The sequence below is a fragment of the Lissotriton helveticus genome, chromosome 8 (assembly GCF_964261635.1).
Source record: "Lissotriton helveticus chromosome 8, aLisHel1.1, whole genome shotgun sequence".
NCBI lineage: Eukaryota > Metazoa > Chordata > Amphibia > Caudata > Salamandridae > Lissotriton > Lissotriton helveticus.
Genome location: NC_136069.1, coordinates 44,102,430 through 44,124,172, shown reverse-complemented (window position 1 = coordinate 44,124,172; position 21,743 = coordinate 44,102,430). Strand labels below are relative to the sequence as shown.

At 46.2% G+C, this 21,743-nt stretch overlaps 1 protein-coding gene across 1 annotated transcript in view; it reads right to left on the bottom strand.

The window, feature by feature from the left end:
• The window catches only part of LOC144772311 (uncharacterized), a 36,766-nt gene extending 16,910 nt beyond the window's left edge, over positions 1 to 19,856 (bottom strand). Inside the window, exon 1 of the mRNA XM_078656543.1 lies at positions 19,719 to 19,856. The gene's annotated coding sequence lies outside the window, so the exon portion shown is untranslated. The remainder of the gene's footprint in view (positions 1 to 19,718) is intronic.
• Positions 19,857 to 21,743: the final 1,887 nt, after the last annotated feature.

The following is a 21,743-nucleotide window of genomic DNA, read 5'->3' as shown; positions in this document are numbered from 1 at the left end:
GACTGACCACAGCTGCGTTCACTTCACCTACAACAAGTCCACATCCAACAACCACCCCCAACCCACTCTGCAAAGAAACTGGAACAAAATCACCATCAACCAGATCTCCTCATCGCTTCTTCAAAACCCCCCCGCCCACTCCTCAAACCCAGATCAAGCAGCCACCAACCTCACCCAATGGTTATCCAACAGCGCCGACATCCTAGCACCACTGAAAAAACGACAAATCAAACTAGTCAGCCAGAAGGCCTCCTGGTTCAACGATGATCTTAAGAAATCCAAGAAACTTTGTCGCTCCCTCGAGAAGGCCTGGAAAAAAGACCCAACCATCAGCACCAAGGACGCCTTCAAAAACGCCACCCGCATACACCACCAACTGATCCGGACTGCCAAGAAAGCCGCTTTCAAGGACCGACTAGATAACAACGCCCACAACAGCAAGGAATTATTCAACATCGTCAAGGAATTTACCAACCCCTCAGCCAACTCCAACGACATCACCCCCTCTCAAGCCCTCTGCGACTCCCTAGCCTCATTCTTCCACAACAAAATTGCGGACATCCACAACAGCTTCGACAACCAACCCGGAGACCAACCCACCCAATCCCCTGCTGGACCCCCACCCCCCCTGAACATCCTCAATGACTGGAAGCCAATCTCCACTGAGGACACCATCCGTCTGATGAACTCTATCCACTCAGGATCCCCCACAGACCCTTGCCCTCACCACATCTTTAACAAAGCAGACTCCATTATTGCACCGCACCTCCGAGACGTCATCAACTGCTCCCTCAACTCCGCAACCTTCCCGGAAAGCTGGAAACATGCCGAACTCAGCGCCCTCCTGAAGAAACCCACAGCTGACCCCACCGAACTCAAAAACTACCGCCCTATCTCACTCCTTCCCTTCCCGGCCAAAGTCATCGAGAAAGCGATCAACAACCAGCTCGCCGCTTTCCTCGAAACCAACAAATCCCTCGACTCCTCACAATCCGGCTTCCGAGCCAAACACAGCACTGAAACCGCCCTCATCGCAGCAACAGACGACATTCGAACTCTACTGGACAATGGAGACACAGTCGCCCTCATCCTCCTCGACCTCTCCGCAGCCTTCGACACGGTCTGTCATAGCACCCTTCTACAACGCCTCAGAAACGTCGGAATCCAAGGAAAAGCACTGGAATGGATCACCTCGTTCCTCTCCGGAAGAACCCAGAGAGTCCGCCTTCCACCATTCAAGTCAGAGGCCACTGAAGTCATCTGCGGCGTACCACAAGGATCCTCACTCAGCCCCACCCTCTTCAACGTATACATGAGCCCCCTTGCGGCCATCGCTCGCCAACACAATCTCAACATCATCTCCTACGCGGATGACACTCAACTGATCCTATCACTCACCAGAGACCCTAACACGGCCAAAACCAACCTGCACGAAGGAATGAAAGAAGTAGCCGATTGGATGAAGCACAGCCGTCTGAAACTGAACTCAGACAAAACAGAAGTCCTCATCCTAGGCACCTCCCCCTCCGCCTGGGATGACTCTTGGTGGCCAGAGGCCCTTGGAAAAGCACCCATCCCGACGGACCACGCACGGAACCTGGGCGTCATCCTGGATTCTTCACTCTCGATGAACAGACAAGTCAACGCCGTTTCTTCATCTTGCTTCAACATTCTTCGCATGCTCAAAAAAACATTTCGTTGGATCCCCACCGAAACTAGAAAAACGGTCACCCACGCTCTGGTCACGAGCCGACTGGACTACGGAAACACCCTCTACGCCGGCACCACCGCAAAACTCCAGAAAAAACTCCAACGCATCCAGAACGCTTCAGCCAGACTCATACTAGACATCCCGCGTAAAGAACACATCTCTGGTCACCTGAAAAACCTCCACTGGCTCCCCGTCAATAAGAGGATTACTTTCCGGCTCCTAACCCACGCACACAAAGCACTCTACGAAATCGGACCCGAATGCCTCAACACACGACTATCCTTCTACACCCCCCCCCCCGCCAGCTACGATCCTCCAACCAAGCCCTTGCCACTGTACCTCGCATCAACAAAACCACCATGGGAGGTAGATCCTTCTCCTACCTAGCAGCTAAAACTTGGAACTCACTTCCCACTCACCTTCGCCTTACTCAGAACCACCTAGCATTCAGAAAGCAACTCAAAATGTGGATATTTGACAAGTAATTCCCCACCCCTCTTCAAGCGCCTTGAGACCCTCTGGGTATGTAGCGCGCTATATAAATCTATTGACTTGATATTTAGGCATTTCTCTATACGTGTGGACTAGAGAATTTCTGATGGTTTTATTTCTCCTATATGAGAACATTGGTTTTGGGATGGGTATGTGTGTTTTGTCCGCTATCAGATGCCAATTTCTGTTTATAATATTCTTGACCTTATGACTGACCTGTGAGAAATTTGTTACAAACATAATAGGTAGTGGACTCTTCTGACTCTCCTCTTTTGGAACGAACAAATTATCTCTATTGAAATATTTTGCCCGTTTATAGGCGTGCCTCACCATCCTTTTGGGGTAGCCTATCTCTAAAAATTTAATTTTAAGAGTACTTGCATGTGTGTCATAGTCCTGCATCGAGGTGCAATTTCTTCTTAACCGAAGAAATTCTCCAAATGGGATGTTATTCTTTTGCGATGCCGGATGGTTGCTCTCAAAATGCAGCATGCTGTTCCTATCCGTGGGTTTTGTGTATAATTCCACAGTCAGGTGGCCCTCTGTTTGCTTGATAATAATATCAAGGAACTCCACTTGATATTTACTCATATGTGATGTGAATTTGAGGTTCACAACACCCAAATTAAGCCAGAGTAGGAACTCATGAAGAGTATCCATTTCTCCTGTCCATATAAAAAATATGTCATCAATATACCGACCCCACTCCGAGATGTTTTCGCAGAATGGGGCCGTGACTTTATAGATGTGTTTGTCTTCGAATCTAGAGACATATAGGCAGGCCAGGCTAGGGGCACATGTGGCCCCCATACTGGTCCCCTTAATCTGTCTGAATAGGTCATCCTTGTACATGAAAATATTATTTTTAAGGATCAGAGTAAATGTATGTATGTAAATGTAGTTGAGCTTATATAGCGCACAGCTACCCGCAGTGGGTTTCCCGGCGCTTGTTTAGGGAACCCTTCCTGGTATTCCCCTGTGAGATAGCAGGGTATCCACAAGGTGAAAGTCAGGCATCCCGCCGCGAGGGGCCGTTGTGGAGATTAAGCAAGCTATTGCCCAGAGTCGCAGAGTGTGAACCCGTGAGTCGAGGAGGCACCGGGGCGAGAATTATCGAGTCCGTGGAATTTTTAGCCCAAGACTCGCCGAGGCGGGGAAATAAACCCTGGTCCAGGACCGATCTCAGCTTCCGGGTCTGCTGCCTCTAACCCCTGAGCCACACTTCTCCACGTAATACAGTCTATAATGAATAGTTGATGGGCTGTTAGATCTTGTTGGTTATCGCTTAAAATCTCTTCCATAATCTCAATGGTGCTGTCCTGGGGTATGTTTGTGTACAGTGCTTCGATATCCAAAGTCACTAACACTTGAGTTTCCGGATTAAAGCTTAATCCTTCCACTTTTTTGATCATAGAGGTCGTATCCTTAATGTAAGCTTTTTGTTGTTGCACTAAAGGTTGTAGAAAAACCTCCACATACTTACTCAGGGGTTCAGTAAGTGACCCTATGCATGATACTATTGGCCTCATCGGGGGATCTAGGATGTCCTTGTGCACCTTAGGTAGACCATATAGTGCCGGAATTAAGGGATCTGTTATGTTATGTTATGTTATGTTATGTCTAGTCCACCCGTGTAGAGAAATGCCTAAATATCAGCAGATGACAGCGGATGGCAACCCCTTACCAACGGGTACACACCCTTGCTTAGGGTGTGTAAACTGTACTAGTATCATTAAGGGCAACAAGGTTGTAGTTAATGATAAATCAGTATATATCAAAAGTTTCATGAATTGCAGGACAAAAAATGCAATTTATTTGATCCAATGCCCCTGTCACAAATCATATGTAGGAGAGACATCTAGGGAAATAAGGCTGCGATTAAATGAGCACCGATCAGCCCTTAGAACAAATAAAACAGGAGCACCTCTTACTGAACACTGGAGATTAGCAGGACATGCAATTGATGATCTAAAATGGTGTGGATTAGAAAAAAATAACAGGCAGTAAGAGGGGTGGGAATCGGCATGATAAGAGGAAAAGAAGAGAACAATTCTATATGTCTACCCTAAATAGTGTAAGATGTGGATTGAACTCAAGAGAAGACTGGAAAAAATCATTAAGTAAACTAAAGATACTCTACAGGAACACGAGATGGGCCAATTAGGAGTGTTCTTGCAATAATGGCAATAGCAAACGTGACTCCTTATTTAACATTAAAGAACATCTGGCTCCAAGGGTGCTCCGGGAAATATAGTACTGAGTCATGACATCCTTATTATCAAAAATAGAATAGGAATATAGTAAACCCCATGGTATATGAGGAGGCCTCAATACAAATATAGTAAATATTGTATAAACACTACGAACTATAGATGGCTTTAAAAAATAAATAACAGTACTGATAAGGAGACATAGTGGAGTTAATGATTCCTGCAACGATAATGTTAGGATGGAAAACCAGATAAACAACGCGCCGTGGCGGCGATGCATTCCGCTAGAACCTGAAGCGAGGATTGTCGTAGAAACGCATTAATCCAAAGAACCAATTGGGGGCAATTTGATAATTGCGTATACCCAATAGGAAGACCGGAAAAACGTGGAAATGCGTTATTTAACCATAGCAACGCGTTCCAGATTGGGCAAATTTGGTCCAATGGGATGTCAGGAAAGTTGCGCCCAATTGACAAGAGGGACGCATATAAACCCGGAAGGGCGGCTGGAGCAGTTCTGTTCGTTTCACTATATATCGAGTGAAGTACAGGAGGGTGGACTGCCAGGAGATAGGAGCAGGGAGGCCGACAGAAAGGAAGAGGGTAAGTTTCACAAATGGGCTGGGACTCCCTATGTTAGTAGCAAGCCCCTATTGGGTGGGGAGCAAGGATATGGTAGCTAAGAATACGTTTCAATTGATAAAATAATAAGTGAAGCCGCTGAACTTAAATTGCGGAGGCGAAATAGAAACTTAGAGAGAAAGTTTTTTTCGTATAACGAGAACCAGGCACAGGGTTGAGGCAGGTAGTGAAAGTTTGTAGGAGCTGGTCATATAGCCACAAACGATCATAAGATATATTTTCTGAATTACCTTTACAGGTAACGATAAACCCATGAGGCTGGCCCGAGTTTGGTTAAGGATTCCTTAGATACAAAAAATCGAACCTAATTGAAAGCGGTTTTGACACGACAGGGAACCTGTTTCTAACTCGTATGGTGAGTAAGAGATCAGTACGAAATGAGATTCTAATCCGTGTAACCATGGGTATGAGTTCGTCCCAAGATTCGGTGTTTGCAGACTTTTATGGAGTGATAACGGACCTCATTTTATTGGGGAAGATATTAAGTATGTCCTGAAGGGATTAGGCATTAAGCAAAAGTTTCATGCTGTGTTCCATCCACAATCTGCAGGATTGGTGGAAATGTATAATGGCACTCTCAAGCTCAAGATTGCGAAAATCCAAGCCTCCACGAAGTTGACATGGCCAGATGCGCTGCCGTTGGCACTATTGTCCATTAGATCAGTGCCGCATTCTCGAACGGGTCTTACCCCGTACGAGGTGGTGTTTGGGCGGCCGATGTGCATTTGGGGAGTTCCGAAGCCAAGATCTGTATATGTGTACCTTGTGTTTTAATGAATGACTATTTGGCACAATTAACTGACAGCTTGGTTTCTATTCACCAACAGGTTCGAGAAGCGCTCCCAGATAAAACCCAAGGTGAGGGCCATGGTCTCCGTCCTGGTGATCTAGTGATGATCAAGTCCTTCGAGAGATCGAACAGCTTGGAGCCGAGGTGGCGTGGACCAGAGCAAGTCCTCCTGGCAACGAGGACGGCAGTCCGGACAACCAACAGGCACAACTGTTTGGACGCCTTCGGGCAACAACTGCGCTCTATAAATCCCCAAGTTTACAAGTTTACAACTGGGTTCACAGTAGCCATTGTCGCAAGGTGTCATCGACCTTGGTGGATCCAGCTGTTTTGACTGATCATCGAGATATCCTAGCTACGGAGAAAGGCCCTGCTGTATCACCTGACGGATCTGCGGAGTTCTTCCCGGACCAGACGACTTCTGGAGCAGCACACTATGATTTGAGATCAAGAAGAAAGATTTGAAAGGTTTTTGTGGCAAGACTGGTTGAGCAACCGCTCTGGGTAGTAAACGGAATGCCGATATGACAAGGGAGGGGGATCAGCCCTGCGTAGTGTAGTGACACCTGTCTTGATCTGTGGCGAAGAAACCAACGTCTACCCAGGTTAAAGAACTCATTGACTATTTTTATTTTTTCTGTTTTTTAGTTTGAAGAAGACTTTTGAGACAATGAATGCTACTAAGAAGAAGATTTTGGGAGTATCGAGTGTTTTTTTTCTATTAATAGTTATTGCAGTAACTACCTGGTTGATCGAGATGGCAATCCCTGCTTGAAAATTTCTTATGGTTCCTACTACTCCGGTTCCGGAAGAGCATCAGCATTTCACTCTTCCCTATCATGAGCATAAGCATCGGGAGTCTTACTTGAACAATACTTTTGTCCAGATGCTACACCATTCTCATGATGCTACGAATACCACGAATTGCTGGATTTGTGGTATGCTTCCAGCTCATCAGAAGAAAGGTGGACCGCCATTTATTCCACTTCCTTTTTCGCATAATGGTTCTTGTCGAGCTTGGTACACTCTTCTCTTTTCAAACAGAAAACCTACTGTAGGTGGACTTCTTTTCCGCCTGAATAAAGAGTGTTATCAAGATGAACATGGTTATCCTCAAGCGAATGGAACTATATGGGAGTGGGAAGAATATCGACAATGCCTCTACGCCTTATGTTTTCACCCATACGAGAGACTCTACTACGGACAATGAATCTGTGATTACTGTAATACGAACCAAGGCAAATTTGTGCTTGCCAAGTACTGGACGAATTCCAGTAGGGACCAGCGAATGTGTTGTTGTGTTAAATATAGATGGAATAAACAATAGTACATTTTTAGCTTCGCATAACACATATCTAGTATGTGGAAATCATGGTTATCATAGACTACCTATAGGGTGGTCTGGTGTTTGTTATGTATCTTTCCTATTGCCACCTGTTTTTCTTGCACCTGCTTCTTATCACCGAGATTTCAAGTTGTTTCAAAATATTTCTATGAATCGATATAAACGAACAATCCGAGTTGATGATATTGATCAAACAGATACTAGTCTGCAGCAATATGTTGATTTCAATTTAGGCCTGTTCCCGTTTGTAGGTGCTGCCTTAAACAGCAGGAAAATACGACATTTAACTAGAGTAATGGAAGCTGTCACCAATGAAACTGCTGTAGCACTTGGCAATATTACTGAGGAACTACAAATTGCTAGAATTGTAACTCTTCAGAACCGTATGGTCTTAGATGTTATGTTAGCTGATAGAGGAGGAGCATGTAAAGTGATCGGAAGTAGTTGTTGCGTGTACATACCAGATAATTCGCCTTCTGTCTATGAAGCAATTCTTAAATTGCATAAAATAGCTTCTGATATTTATGAGAAGAATGGTACCTGGACATTTGCGGGATGGTTTTGGGCTCTGATTTCTGCTTGGGGTTGGAAACTATTAACTATCCTGTGTGTTGCAATTGCATTAATTTTCACTTGTTGCATATGTATACACTGTGGTCCAATGCTATGTTCTATATGCATAACTGCCTGCATACCATCCAAACGAAATGCCGTAAAAGCGCAACAATTAGTGGACAAAGAAGTAACAAATATAATGTGCATCGATATACGAGATGAATGCACAGACTATCCTGAAAGAGCCTATGTCTTTAGCTAACGCTAAAAGGGTTGTCTGTTGTATTATAACGTCGATTGAGTTGAGCGTTAGCAAAAGACATCGAGTTTTGATCGTTATCTTGACATTTGGCGGCATCCATTTTGTATTCACGGCAGGCCATTTTGTCTGCCACACGTTGCCTCGTGTCGACCATGTGCGTTGTCCTACCTCTCTGCTCATGGCCTTTGAATCTGCCCGGCAACAGTCGAATAATAGCATCTCTGTGTTTTGCCGCTGACCATTAGGGTCCACATCTGCTAAAGGTTAGCCCTAGATTGGAATGTGTTAGCTGAGACCCCAAGACTGTTAACTCCTCCCACTGATCGATTCTGCTTCTCGATATTGCCTTGTATGTTCATAAAATGTGCTTTTGTGCTTTGTACCGCCTTCTCTTGAGCCCCTGTGTGGGTATAAATAAACCATGTGTCCGGCAGCCCTTTGTGCTACTTCTCATAGTGCCGAAGGGTACTGTCTGAACTTTAGCACCACCTCATGAGGAGTAATAAATTCTATGTTTTGCAATTCCAGTTTCCGTGCCAACTTTTTCCTTTGGGTCTGAGGACTTCGTGCGCAGAAGGGCGAACCCCTTGCACTAGCAGGCCAGGCTGAGGCCTGTACCACAGCTCCTGATATTCTTGAGCACTCTGGGTAGGAGTGGTATGGGAGGAAAGGCGTATAGAAGGCCTGTGCTCCACCTATGCATTCTCTTCAGAGGCGAACCGATCTAACCAAGGCTCTTCCCACTTTAGAAAGAGACCTTGCACCACCTCCGGATGGAGACACCACTCATGATCCGATCCGCAAGGCACTGGTAGCTTAGTTCATCCGCACTGGCGTTCATAGAACCGGCCAGATGTTGAACCACCAAGGGAATGCCCTGTTGTTTAGCCAAGTCAGAGATGCAGCGCCTCCTGACAAAGGGTCCACAACCCCATTTTACCCTGTTTGCTGCAGTACCACATAGCAGTAGTGTTGTCCGTGAACACTTGAACTAGCGTTCCCTTGCGGGATGGTAAAAAGGCATTCAATGCCAACCAGATCGCACAAAGCTCCAACAGATTGATCTGGAGCGTTGCTTCCGCCGTAGACAAGAGTCCTCTGATCTCAACCTCTCCCAGATGGCCGCCCCAACCCAGGAGGGACGCATCCATCACTACAGTAAGATCTGAGTGGGGATGGGGAGTGGTCTGCCTGTGACCCAAATGTGGTTTGTCAGCCAACACTGCAGGTCGTTTGTGGTGCGTTCTGATATCTGAACTAGGTCAGTGAGATTTCCTCGATGCTGCACCCATTAGAACTTCAAGTCCCACTGCAAAGCCCACATGTGCCATCTGGCATGGTCCACTAGCAAGATGCAGGAGGCCATGAGGCCCAACAGCCTCAGAGTCAGTCTCACCGAACTCCAGGATAGAGGCGGAAACTTCGGTATCATAGCCTGAATATCCTGGACTCGCCATTCAGGAGGATAGGCCCTAATCTGCACTATGTCCAGAACTGTTCCGATGAAAGGGAGCGTCTGAGACGGAGTCAGTTGTGACTTCGGCAGATTGATAGAGAGCCCAGGAGATTTGCCGCAGTCTGGGGGTGGAAGACGACTGCTTTGGACGAGCCTGCTTCAACAAATAATCATCAAGATAGGGGAAGACTGGAACCCATGATCTCTGCAGATGGGCTGCAACCACCGTCATCACCTTGGTGAACAACCGAGGGGCACTGGTGAAGCCGAAGGGGAGCACGGCAAACTGAAAGAGTTCCTTGTTTGAGGAAGTAGTTGAGGGCCCTGAGGTCTAGGATAGGACGAAGGACTCCATGCTTCTTCGGAACCAGAAAATTGGGGCAGTAGCAACCAAAGCCTATTTCTGGTCCGGGGACCCTCTCTATGACTCTCTTTGCCAAGAGCCTTGAATTCCTGGCGAAGTAAGACAAGGTGATCCTCCGTCAGCCAATCGTAAGTCGAAGGCATGGAGAGAGGAGTAGTTTCGAAGGGGAGGGAGTAGTCCCTTCAGACTATTTGCAGCACCCACCCGTCCAAGGGGATATCTCACCAGTGGTGGAGGTGATGGCGTATCCTTCCACGAAACTGGACATCCATGATAAAGAAGGATCGGACTAGGAAGGTTTTGCGGTGGAGGAGGGGGCTGTCGCTTGATCTGATTTATGGCTACCCAACCCATGGAGTCGGGGTGAACTGCATCCGAGGCCCCGCAGCGGTTGCTGGACTTGCGGGGTCCTCTGGATGGAATAGGGTTGACATTGTTGTAGCCCCTTCCTTAGCCACGAAAGTGGCGAAAAGCAGACACAGGCCGGCATGATTTGGAGATGCCTAAGAACTTGGCCATAGCCCATGAGTTCTTAAAATGCTCAAGCACTGCATCCGCCTTGTCTCCAAAGGATTCAGGAGCCATCAAAGGGCATGTCCATAAGGTTAGCTTGGACATCCCCTGAAATGCCAGATGTCCTCAGCCAGGCTCGGTGCCTCACGGCCAACATCAAGAAAATCGCCGTGCCTAGCAAGTCTGTTGCATCTAAGCCACATCGTATGGCAAACTTAGCCGTATCTCTCCCGTCTGTAATGGCTTGGGGGACCAGAACTCAGTCCTCCTCCGAGTCTCTGGGAAGCACTTGCGCAACCGTATCCCATAGAGAATGTGAGTAACCACCCAAGAGGCAATGCTAGGCTGTTGGAAGAAAAGATTTTCTGACCAAAGCTGTCCAGCCTTTTGGATTCCCTGTCCGGAATGAAGAAGGGAACGAATCGTGAGTAGTGGAGGCTTGGACCACCAAGCTCTGTGTGGTGGGGTGGACAGAGAGGAAAGCTGGGTCGAACGGTGAAGGGTGGTGCTGGCGGGCAAAAGTTCTATTCACAGGAGCCCTTGTGCTGGGCTTGGACCTGGTGTCCAGTAGAACATCTGTCAAGGCCTCTTGGAAAGGCAGCAAGTGTTCCACCAGGCTGCAGGTCCTCCGTCAGGATATTAGTCTTGACTGCCACCGTAGAAAGTTGCATTTCCAAGACCTCCGCACCTGTATGCACCACCATTGCAAATGAAGCTCCCTCATCCATAGCCAGGTTAGGTGGAGACAGCATGCTAGAATCTGGAGAGGTGTCCAGGCAGCTGGCATCACCCAGGTCCTCATACCAGTCCAGGTTCTAACTGGGTTGCGAGATTTCAAAGGGATCCTACTACCCTTCTCAATCTTCATCCTCCGTGCCTAACACTTCAGAATGGGGCAGGTTGAACGGCGTGTCCAAGATATAGGGAAGATCCAAGAGGGGCTGTGGCCGGACCCGAAGGCACGGAACCCACAGGGCCTCCTTCAGCTGAATCTGTGGTAGCCGAAGGCGTGCCTGCAGGATCAAGACACCCAAATATGGCACAGATGGCGGCATAAAATTCCTTTAGTTCGGCGAGGGTCGCTCCCGGCACTGGACAGGGAGGGAAATGCGGAGAGGAGCGGCAAACGTTGAGGCTCCTCAGTCTCCTGCAATGGCCAGGGTGAAGTCAAAGCACACTTTGACTGCGTGCACGTTTTGCGGTGCTTCTTACCGGACTGTGAGGATTTTGAGAGAAAAAAGACTTCAAACCCCTGGAGCAGTGCTCAGACCTTCCCCTCGACTGAGACTGGGAATGAGATCAAGGAGGTGACTTCCTTAACGCCGACGCCAGGCCGCAATCAGCTTTAGAGACCACTCCCTCAAAGCCTTTGGCGTCATGGCCCGACAACTGGAACACAACTTTGTGTTGTGGTCGAGCTCCAGGCACCACACACTAAATGGGGGTCCATGACTGACATGGCGCGGTGACAGGCACGGCACGGCCTAAACTCCGAGGCTTTCTTACTCGAGATACCTAGCACACCAAAAAGTCGACAACAAGTCTAAAAGGTCTGTCAATAAGTGACAGAGGGTAGCAATCTTCGATGGATCTGCACAGGCAGGCGCAGAGAGAAAATAACAGACGTCAGCGCACAGGGGGGCGCCAATATAGACGATGCAGACGTCGCGACGAAAACCCTGACACCTACAGCGTCACTGCTATCAAACATCTTCCGGATCCAGCATGACACCTGGAAGTTCAAAGGTATGGAATCTGTGGCTAGATCACTCTATCATATGTATTATTACCTACAGCGTAACTCATTTAAAGTTTCTATATCACTTTTTATTGGTTAAATAGCTATAAATTACTAAAATGTAAGTCAATTGAAACCGAGGCAAAGGGGCGGGTCTGTGAATTACATCTCTCATGAATCTAATTCAGAGTTCCTCAATCTGTGGGGCGCGCCCCCCCCTGGGGGGCGCGACACCATCCCAGGGGGGGGCGCGAACTCCACTCCAGTCGTCTCTTTGTTTCCTGCGTCTGTCTCAAGCCTTCTTAGCATTTACTCCGGGATGGTTGGAGGGGGGAGGGAGGGGAAATCGACCTATTCTTGTGTCTTGATAACTCTCCCAGGAGGGGGTTAATTAGTCGCTGACATGCTCGAGCTGCAGTGGAACAAATATTCTCAAGGGGGTTTCAATTCAGAATGCCTACATTTGTGTAGCCTCTGGAACCCGCTCTGCTACTCTCCAGAGGAATACGGTAAGTTTCCTATTATCTGACATCCTTCTAATGTACAAAGTCAAAATCCAGTTAGGAATATAGAATGTTTTCTAAGTGGGGAATAATGTATGCGAGAGAAGAGCACAACAGACATGAACAAGCGGCAAAGTTTTACCTTCCTTCGTCCACTGACCCTCAGCACCAAAACAAAACCCTTTGATAAACAAGCTGGTAATATGCATATCAATACAGGCATGCACTTTTGTTAAGCAGGTTTTTTGAATCTTGACCTAGACAAAATAAGAGATGTGAATGTTTGGAAAGGTCTACGCAAGGGAAGAACAGCTAAAAATATCCACTTCTCTGTGACAGACCCAGTGACTCCTTCAACGGAACCTTTCGAAGCTTGTTCTCCAGCAGTGCCACCATCAGCATACACTTCTTATTCACACAGAGGCCCTTAGGCACGGATACACTTACTTTTCCATAATTGTTTGCACTAATATGGTGACTTGTGTTAAAGGCGGTTGCCTTTCAAATGTATTAAAGAAACTGCAGAATTGCAAGTTTTCTTTTCCCTTGGGAGACATGCACTTTTTAGCCCTATGCAAACGTATCAAAGGCATTAAGGTGCTGCATTTTTGGCGGTGCATAGTTCATTAAACCCACTGAGGTATTATGTAAGTCGGTTGTTACAGCACTTGACATCCCCTTGCATACTTCATTACACCCATTAATGTATTATGTAAGCAGGGTGTTACAACACTTAGTCACATCCGTGCTTACTTCACTACACACACTGAGAGTATATCACCGAGGTAATCAATTGCTATAAACATGGTCATCTCTAACACCCTACTGACTGCACCTCTCCATCAAACAAATTTAAATTCAGCGTTGCAAGGGAAACATTTGGAAAGTAATGGCCCAGACCACTGCAAGGTGCTGTGTTGGAAGCCAATGGCAAATTGAGTGCTATATAAACACAAATAAATAACCAGACAAAATGGCAGAGTTTCTGCCTACGCGCATTGGTGCTGCTCCACCTTTTACACAATAATATAAGAGTCGTTTTTAAAGCAAAGTTGTCCATGATGCCCATATGTACCATTGATTGCAGACCTTATTTATTTGACTGAGATTTTGTGGCTTAAATTTCAAAATACAAGGTAACCTGCTGAAAGGCAAGCCCAACTTTTGAGTGGAAGGGCTGCACAGATACACATCCCTGAAATAAATAGTGCATTCTATATGCTATAAAGGTACAAAAAGTATACTTTGGCAGTTTAATCACAGTATCAACCTGGAATGATGGTGTGTCATGCAACATCCATTAAAAAAGTTTATTATAGCTCAATACAGGACCTCACATATGAGAAATGGGAGGGTGTGACTGGGATTATTTGCAGTAATATTAGTGAACTGCTGTTGTGTTACATACTGAAAACACACATCACTATCCCTGAATATTAGATGTACACACATTTAGTATTTGACCAAAGAAGGCATGAAAGAGCTGAGACTGAATCATAAAATCAAAGCTGGTCCGAATAGGGGCCCCCAAAATACATTTCGCCCAGAGCCCCCAAAATCCCTAAAACGTCCCTGAAAGTTTCTTTTAAAATTAAACTGGCAGGCGCGCAAAATGCCAGCCAACCATTTGTTGTTTAAACAGCCTGCAAATTGCTAAATATGGTTATAAATAAGAAGTATGTATTCATTTTTAATGTTACTTTTCTGTCTTTATTCCCTTTTATTATCAGTTATGGCTCATTCAGGCAGCTCTAGAAAACAATTAAAAGTTCTTTCAATTTATATTTGCTGTTCAAAGTCTGCACAGTGTGGTAGTGTGGCTCACTGGTTAGAGGCGGCAGACCCGAGAGCAGAGGACGGCCCGGGACCAGGGTTCGATTCCCGGCGCGGCAGGTTTCTGGACCAGGGTCAGCGGACTCGATAATTCTCTCGCCTCGGGGCCCACTCTGATCAGCGATCACACTCGGCAACTCTGGGCATTAGCTTGCCTCATCTTCACTAACGGCCCCACCAGACCGCCGGGGATGCCTGGTCTCACCCTGGAGATACCCATTAAGGGACCATCTCTCAGGGAAGCCAGGAAGGGTTTCGCAGCGGTCGAAGCGCCTTGGGACCCTCCGGGTAAGTAGTGCGCTATATAAATGCCTATACATTTACATTTACACAGACAAGTGCTGAAAATACAACTTTAGGTGACTGCTTATTTTTATACCATCTGTGACATCAAAATAATGAGCTGGCAACCCTAATCATGAGACTGGAAGTTTGTTGAGGGATCAGCACATTATTTATTTCCTCCACCCTGATCCCTGGTTACTGCCATAATAGCAATAGTTTAACACATTTGAAACCCTTTGCTACCGTCAATAACATGCCGAGTTACTTCAAGTGTCTGGTAATGCACCCTGCATTCAGACCACTCACTCCTCATTCTTGTCCTTCACTTTCATCCTCACCCAGCACTCACACTGATCCCGATGCACTCACACCATTCACCCACTTACCCTCCACTCACGGTGATCCCTCTGCACTCACAGTGATCACTCTGCACTCACAGCAATCACAATGCTCTCACACTGATCACCATGCACGCACACCATTCACCCGCTCACCCTGCAATCACACTGATCACCATGCACTCACACCATTCACCCGCTCACCCTGCAATCACACTGATCACCATGCACTCACGGGAAACATCCTTTACAACGCAACTTTTACAACGCCCTACCATTACGACGCAACTTTTACAACGCAAGTCATTACAACAAATTGCACTGGAGGGCGCTCTAGGATAGGGAATAGTTTAATTACTATCCAACACCTTCCCTACTATCCACAGGGACTGGAGCTGGAATAGTAAATTAAACTATTCACTATCCAGCGCCCCCCAACGCAATTCGTTGTAACGACTTGCTTTGTAAAACCTGCGTCGTAATGGCATGCGTTGTAAAAGCATGCATTGTAACGTCATACATCCTGCACTCACACCATTCACCCACTTAGCCTCCACTCACAGTGATCACTCTGCACTCACAATGCACTAGCGCTGTTCACTCTGTACCTCACCCCGCAGTCACACAAACACACTACTCAACCTCCAGTCTTGACACTTTATTCACCTGTCCTCCTCACTGCTCAATCTGCAATCTCACTCCAATAAGCCCACCACTAACCATACATTATTTCGTCCCACTCTGCACTAACATGCGCACCCAAATTCATATGGTCACCTCACTCACCCCTGTACAAAAGTATGGGCATGTTGTGCCCCATTAAGGTTTTCGTCCTAAATTACAAAAGGAAACATCTATGAACAATTTATGAACATTTTATCTTGGAAAGTGGTGTTTTAGGCTGCGTAATAAGCCTCTGTCATTTCACCACACTCACTCACAAACCTGCAGTTTACTAAACACTCTTATTGTATTGAACATTATTTGCTGGATACGCCCGGAATGTGCGCATGGCGGTCGATTCCGGAAATTTCTGTCAGGTGCTGGGGGGGCCCAACATCTAAAAAAAATCAGCTGGGGGGGCTCAACCTTCAAAAGTTTGAAGACCTCTGATCTAATTGATATATTAAAAAAAGTGTACTGGAGAACCACAGGGAAAATTATGTTAAACCATGACGAGCAGTCCATGCACACCAGATCTTCTTATATTTCTTTTTGGAGAGTTGTACTATAAACTGCCTGATCTGTGGGTGCACAATAGTCCATGCCACTCTGACGGCAACACGCAGAGGGAGCTTCTGCCTGCGATCAGCGGCACGCAATATCATGCTTGGCTATCAAGAAACCCAGCCTTGCATGCAATATTTGCGCGATAGAAAAGGACCAACTTTAGGTTCAAGGTAACTAAGCTTGTGTGCGATTCTGGCCAAGGTAAAAATGGACAGTCTCAGATCACAAGCTAAAATGTAGCAGGGTCTTGTATTAGGGACAAGCCAGGCTACTACTGCTGCCCAGACTCCACACCCGATAGGGCTGTAGGACATCCTTTGCAGGTAATTGCACTGTATTACTCTGCAATTTGAGGGGATGGCCTGGAACCGTGTTGCCATCTTTGCCTCCTGACAATCATGGTCATCCAGCTCATCTAGGTTTTGCTCTAAAACTGCACTTGTCTTGCCTACATGTTGAGTAAGGAGTGGGGACCTATACAGTTTAGAAATATCCTCGAGTCCAAGGGGTTTTAGCACTGATTTGGCCTCCAGATGGTTAAACTCTGGGACAATTCTTCAGAGCCTCATAATGTGCAGAGTGTGTGGCAGAGCTGGAGGTATCTGAAAAATTGGAATCGATGATGGTTGTACATCTGTGCGAGTTGCTCAACAGATTTTATATGGTCACTTCATCACACCTCACTAGTGAGATATCCCAATGAGAGCAGCAGCCTGTGCAGGTAAGAACAGTTGGGGTGGGTGGGTTGGGGTTCAACAAACGACGGAAAATTAAATATTTAATCTTCCCATGTTGTCATCTGTCAACCAACCCCCCCAATCCAGCCCGCCACTCTTACCTGTACAGGCTGCTACTGGTTCCATGATGTTCTGAGGTGTTGAGTTCAAGTTACAATGCCAGATCTTTGCCATCCCTGAACAACCAGTTTGTTTTCTATTACTATAATAAGCACTACCCAGTAGTAAAGGTTTAAGTTATGGAACTCCTATCCCCTTCAAATATTGTCACAGTCTACTTGTATAAGACCCTTGGTAGTTTACTGCACCAAATTTACCTGGTGACTATGGCCGGCAAGTAGGAAAAAAAGATTATCTGTAAGATGTAGGGATAATTCTGCAGGATGGACCGAAAACGAGTACAAAACCATCCGTCCCATCATAGCGATGGGTAAGGAGGACCATATGTCCATATTCCCACAATAATGTTGAACCACAGCACTATTATTAAGGTCCCATGCCTTTGCTGGCCCAGGGTGACTGCTGTACTCATGTATTTAAACTGATCTTCAGCTATCTGAGAGAAGCACTGAGAGGGTGCTGTGCATTGGCAACCTACACCTGTCTAAAGCTGGATTTTTACCAGTTTACCATCAGTCCAGAAGCAGCTTTGTAAACCTGCAACATCTGTCACAGACTCCATTGCGAGCCCTCTGGTTGTAGGAACGGTATGATGTCCGCTTAGAGGGATATTGTATCTGACAAATCAGACCAGCACAACTCTATTAACTGTCCACCGCTTCTATCCACTCTGCCATGAGTTAAACGGCGAGGGGGAAGAGGAGGGCAGAGAAGGGACATCCCTGCCATGTGACTAGTTCTATAGGTAAGGAGTTAAAGAATGGGCCATGGTGCAGATCCTTGTTCACAATGCAGTTATAGGTCTCCGCTCGTACTGGCTCTAATCTTGTGGTACTCAGTCTTGCTTTGCCGGTTCCTTGAGGCAATGATCTTCAGCTGTGTTTCATCAATGAGCTTTTTGAGCCTTGGCTTTTCTGCCTGATGTTTATGACAGTCAGCAGTACCATCCAACTTTCGTGCACTTTACTGTAGTGCTGAAACATGATGGCTACTGGAGATTGTCACCCCTACCCGGGAAACTCCAAGTCAAGGTGTCTAGTGAGGGAACAGCATCCAGTGCTTAAATGGCAACTCCATTCTCGAAAGAAAGTTAATCCTTAAAGGAACTTTTACCTATTTAACCAGCTGTGGCAAATGATAATAAACTAACGTAAGTCATAATAGAAGTATTTTCTACCTATTGCCCACTTTATTTTCCATGCTGATGAAAACAAACTGAGTACGGTGGCTTGTCGAAATGCTTCAATCACTTATTAAAACCTTATTTGTAGGGGTCCCTCGAGTGAGTGCGCTAGAGAAACACAGTCTGGATGCCGGATTCATTGAGGGAAGCCACCGTACTCATTATTTTTCATCAGTCCTACAATAAGGTCGGACTAAAACAACAGTCTAGTTGGGATTTACTGACCAGCCTGTTCGGAAGTATAAACAGCAGAGAGGATTTAACTTAGGACTTCAAGAGCCATGCAGCCCTGGAGAAGTCGTGGAGTCTTCCCCAATCAACGAAACACGCGTTGACTTGGCATTGTTGAATTAAGAGAAAAGAAAACAGAACTTTATTTCTCTCTTTGTTCACACCTACTGTTTTGGTGAACTTTATTTCTCTCTTTGTTCACACCTACTGTTTTGGTGAAACTTTACTTGTAATTAGAGTGTGTGCATGGAATAAGAATTGCATTAAGGTTAAGCCAACAACAGCACCATTCTCACGTTGCTCCAGCCTTGCTCTGGTCACTGCCCGTTCTTTTCAGTATGATTTGCAGGTTTAAAGCGGTTTTAGTCCTTCATTATCATATGACAGATGATGTTTTTAATACCCTTTTAGCCCCCTTTCTTGCCCTGCCTTCACCCTCTGACTCCTGCTGACACACATCAACAAAACTATCAACTGCATGAGGCATCTAAGCTATTGTGATTTAGGTGAAATGGGGAAGTGCAGGGATATTTGTGTTCAGGGGCCAGTCCCTGCTCATCTAGGTACTGACCAGAGAACACAAAGGGGACCCCCAACTGCCTCAATGAATACCATCAGCAAGGGTGCCAATATTTTCTCCAGCCCCGTCTATCTAGAGCGCTATCTTAGCAAAGGCCACCTTGGCCCGGCTGCCAATTGAAAAGAGAGGTTTCGCTCATGAGGTGACCTAATCAGTGAAATAAAGTCTCCTTTGTTTACTGAGTTGGGGTTAATTGTATCACAGTCAACAAACTACACTGGGACCATTTTCATAATCCCGAGTAAATCATGTTACTGTATGCAATGTTGTGCGCAGAATTGCCACCTGGCCAGTGCTTTAACCAGAATGATCAGTTTTATCATCTCAAAGCCAATTTAAAAAAAACATTTGTAAAATCTGTATTTTCCCCCAAATTCGTAAAACGGTGAAAACAAAATTAAATTCCTTCAAAAATATCCCAACCTGCTCTTTAACAAACATTGGAGCGGACAGAGGCTGAATTCAGCTCTTGGCCTTTCCAGGGTCAGCCCCAGCTCAGGGTGGGCCTTGTGGCCTGGTCACCGCAGAAAGGACACTACTATTAACCGGGAGACCCTCCTCCCTCCAGCCCTGAGAGTCTCTGCACACACCATCACTCACTTGTTGTGGTTTCCTGCCCCTCATTCCTCCGGTCCTTTCTTTGTCATTTTTTCCGCGTGAACCGAGACCCGAGAGCGGCTCCGAGGAAGGAGGAGGAACAGCACCGACAGCAAAGCAAGATGGAGACGAGACGAGTGCGCAGGCGCGAACAAGGGATACTATGACTGCGCATGCTCGGGGGAGAAACACAGCATTCCGCGCATGCTCAGATAGAGTGATCCATCCAGGGCATAGTTTCATCTGTACTGACAGCTCCAGCAGGGGGCGCCTCTTACTGGACATTTTATGCTTTTTTGCAGTTTTTTAATAGCACAAACTGAACCAAAGGTAGGAGAGCGATTTGTATGAACCAGTTACACTACAGACGGATACGTTCATTTTTAGACCGGGAGAGATTGAGTGATTTGCCCAGAATCACAGGATATTTTTGAGCTGAGACTCAAATCCTGTTCATGAGCTCTTTGGTCGGCCGGTCTAGTCGTTAGGCTACATCCTCAATCCTAACTCGGTTTGTTGGTGGTTCTGGAAGTGCTACGGGTTGTGTAAAACCCCTGAAAGCCATTTAAACTCAGCAGTTTTGCTCTTGTTTCCTTTAAAAGTATTTTAGTACTGACTTACATTAGAATTTTTTAGTCGAGTTTATATTAGTTGCATTGAATTTATATTAAAAATGTACGGATTTAAATGATATTTTTATACCTGCTCACCCTTGTGATCCTATGCTGGGTGGGACTCTGTGAACTATAATCTCAACCAACAGGCCTGGTGCAAGCGTCATGGTCAGTGCCAGAGCTTTAGAAACACTTTGACAGTAACACAAAGCGACAAGACGGGTGAAGAAGAGAGGCTAGCACCTGGGTGAGTGCAAGGACCCTGGGACGTCACCTGTGAAAGGCCATGAGCCAAGAGTTGTGAAGTACCAAAGTACAAAGTGGTGGCACCTTTTAGCCCCTGAGGAGGGTGAGTTTGAGAGGTCCTGGAGGATACATCTATTTAAACTAATGTAAATGGCAATTTTATTCAGCTTTTTGGAATGTGGGCATGTTTTCAGGGTGGGTGATCCCACTGAAGTCTATGGGAGGCATTTCACTCGTTTGGAAGGTGGAAATGAGTTGAAATGTAGGGTAGCAGGTTCCAAATGAGGGTGAGTTGAGATATGTGCCTACACAAGATGTCACAATCAAGTTACAAACAACAAGTAAGTCTTAGAGGTAGTTGACTTTATCACGTGCCGCTCCACTCGGAAATGCAGCATGCATGGACACAAAGCTCTGTACAAGATGTGCTTTTTATTCACTTGCCCAATGTAACAACTCTTCTCCAACACCACTGATCTTTGCAGTGCAACAAGTCCAGATATTGTTTTCCAGCTGGGACCAGTAATGTGGCCATAGTCATGGGTGGCTTTGTGGTAAATAAATAAATAATACCCTATTTTTGACTAGACATATATCATAACAGATAGCTCAATAAATAAGAGTCAAGATTCGAGGTAGTAGGAGTTTTGCAGGTTTAATACAGCATAAGGACAGGAACAGGACAACCTGCATAGGAATAGGATGACAGGGCCCAGCAGCTGCTGGGGCTGGGTCTGGGATGAGCGCGCTAACTTTTAATAACAATACAGGAGCATATATACATAGCGCGAACACATAGCATTACATTGCAGTAGGCGTAGCAGTGGGTGGAACAGAAGGCGTGACGCGTAGCAGTCGCGAAAGATAAGAGTAAAAGTAGGTGTAACTGGGCGTATACATAGACATGTGGTGCAGACGTAACAGAATATGTCATGAATGGGCGGAAACATAGGAGGGGGCTACCTAAGGAGCCGGGACCTCTAACCTGGTAGTGCGCGCAAACTGGCAATGACGTGTTACGAGAAGAAGCTGGGGCTATGAACTCTGTGCTAGGAGCAGAGACTAAAGTCTGGAGGGTCGGAGCGACATGTACCTAAGCAGTATCTAGTATCTGATGTTTAGAGAACATGTTGATATAAACTAGAAGTCAGGAGGGGAAAGGCTAACT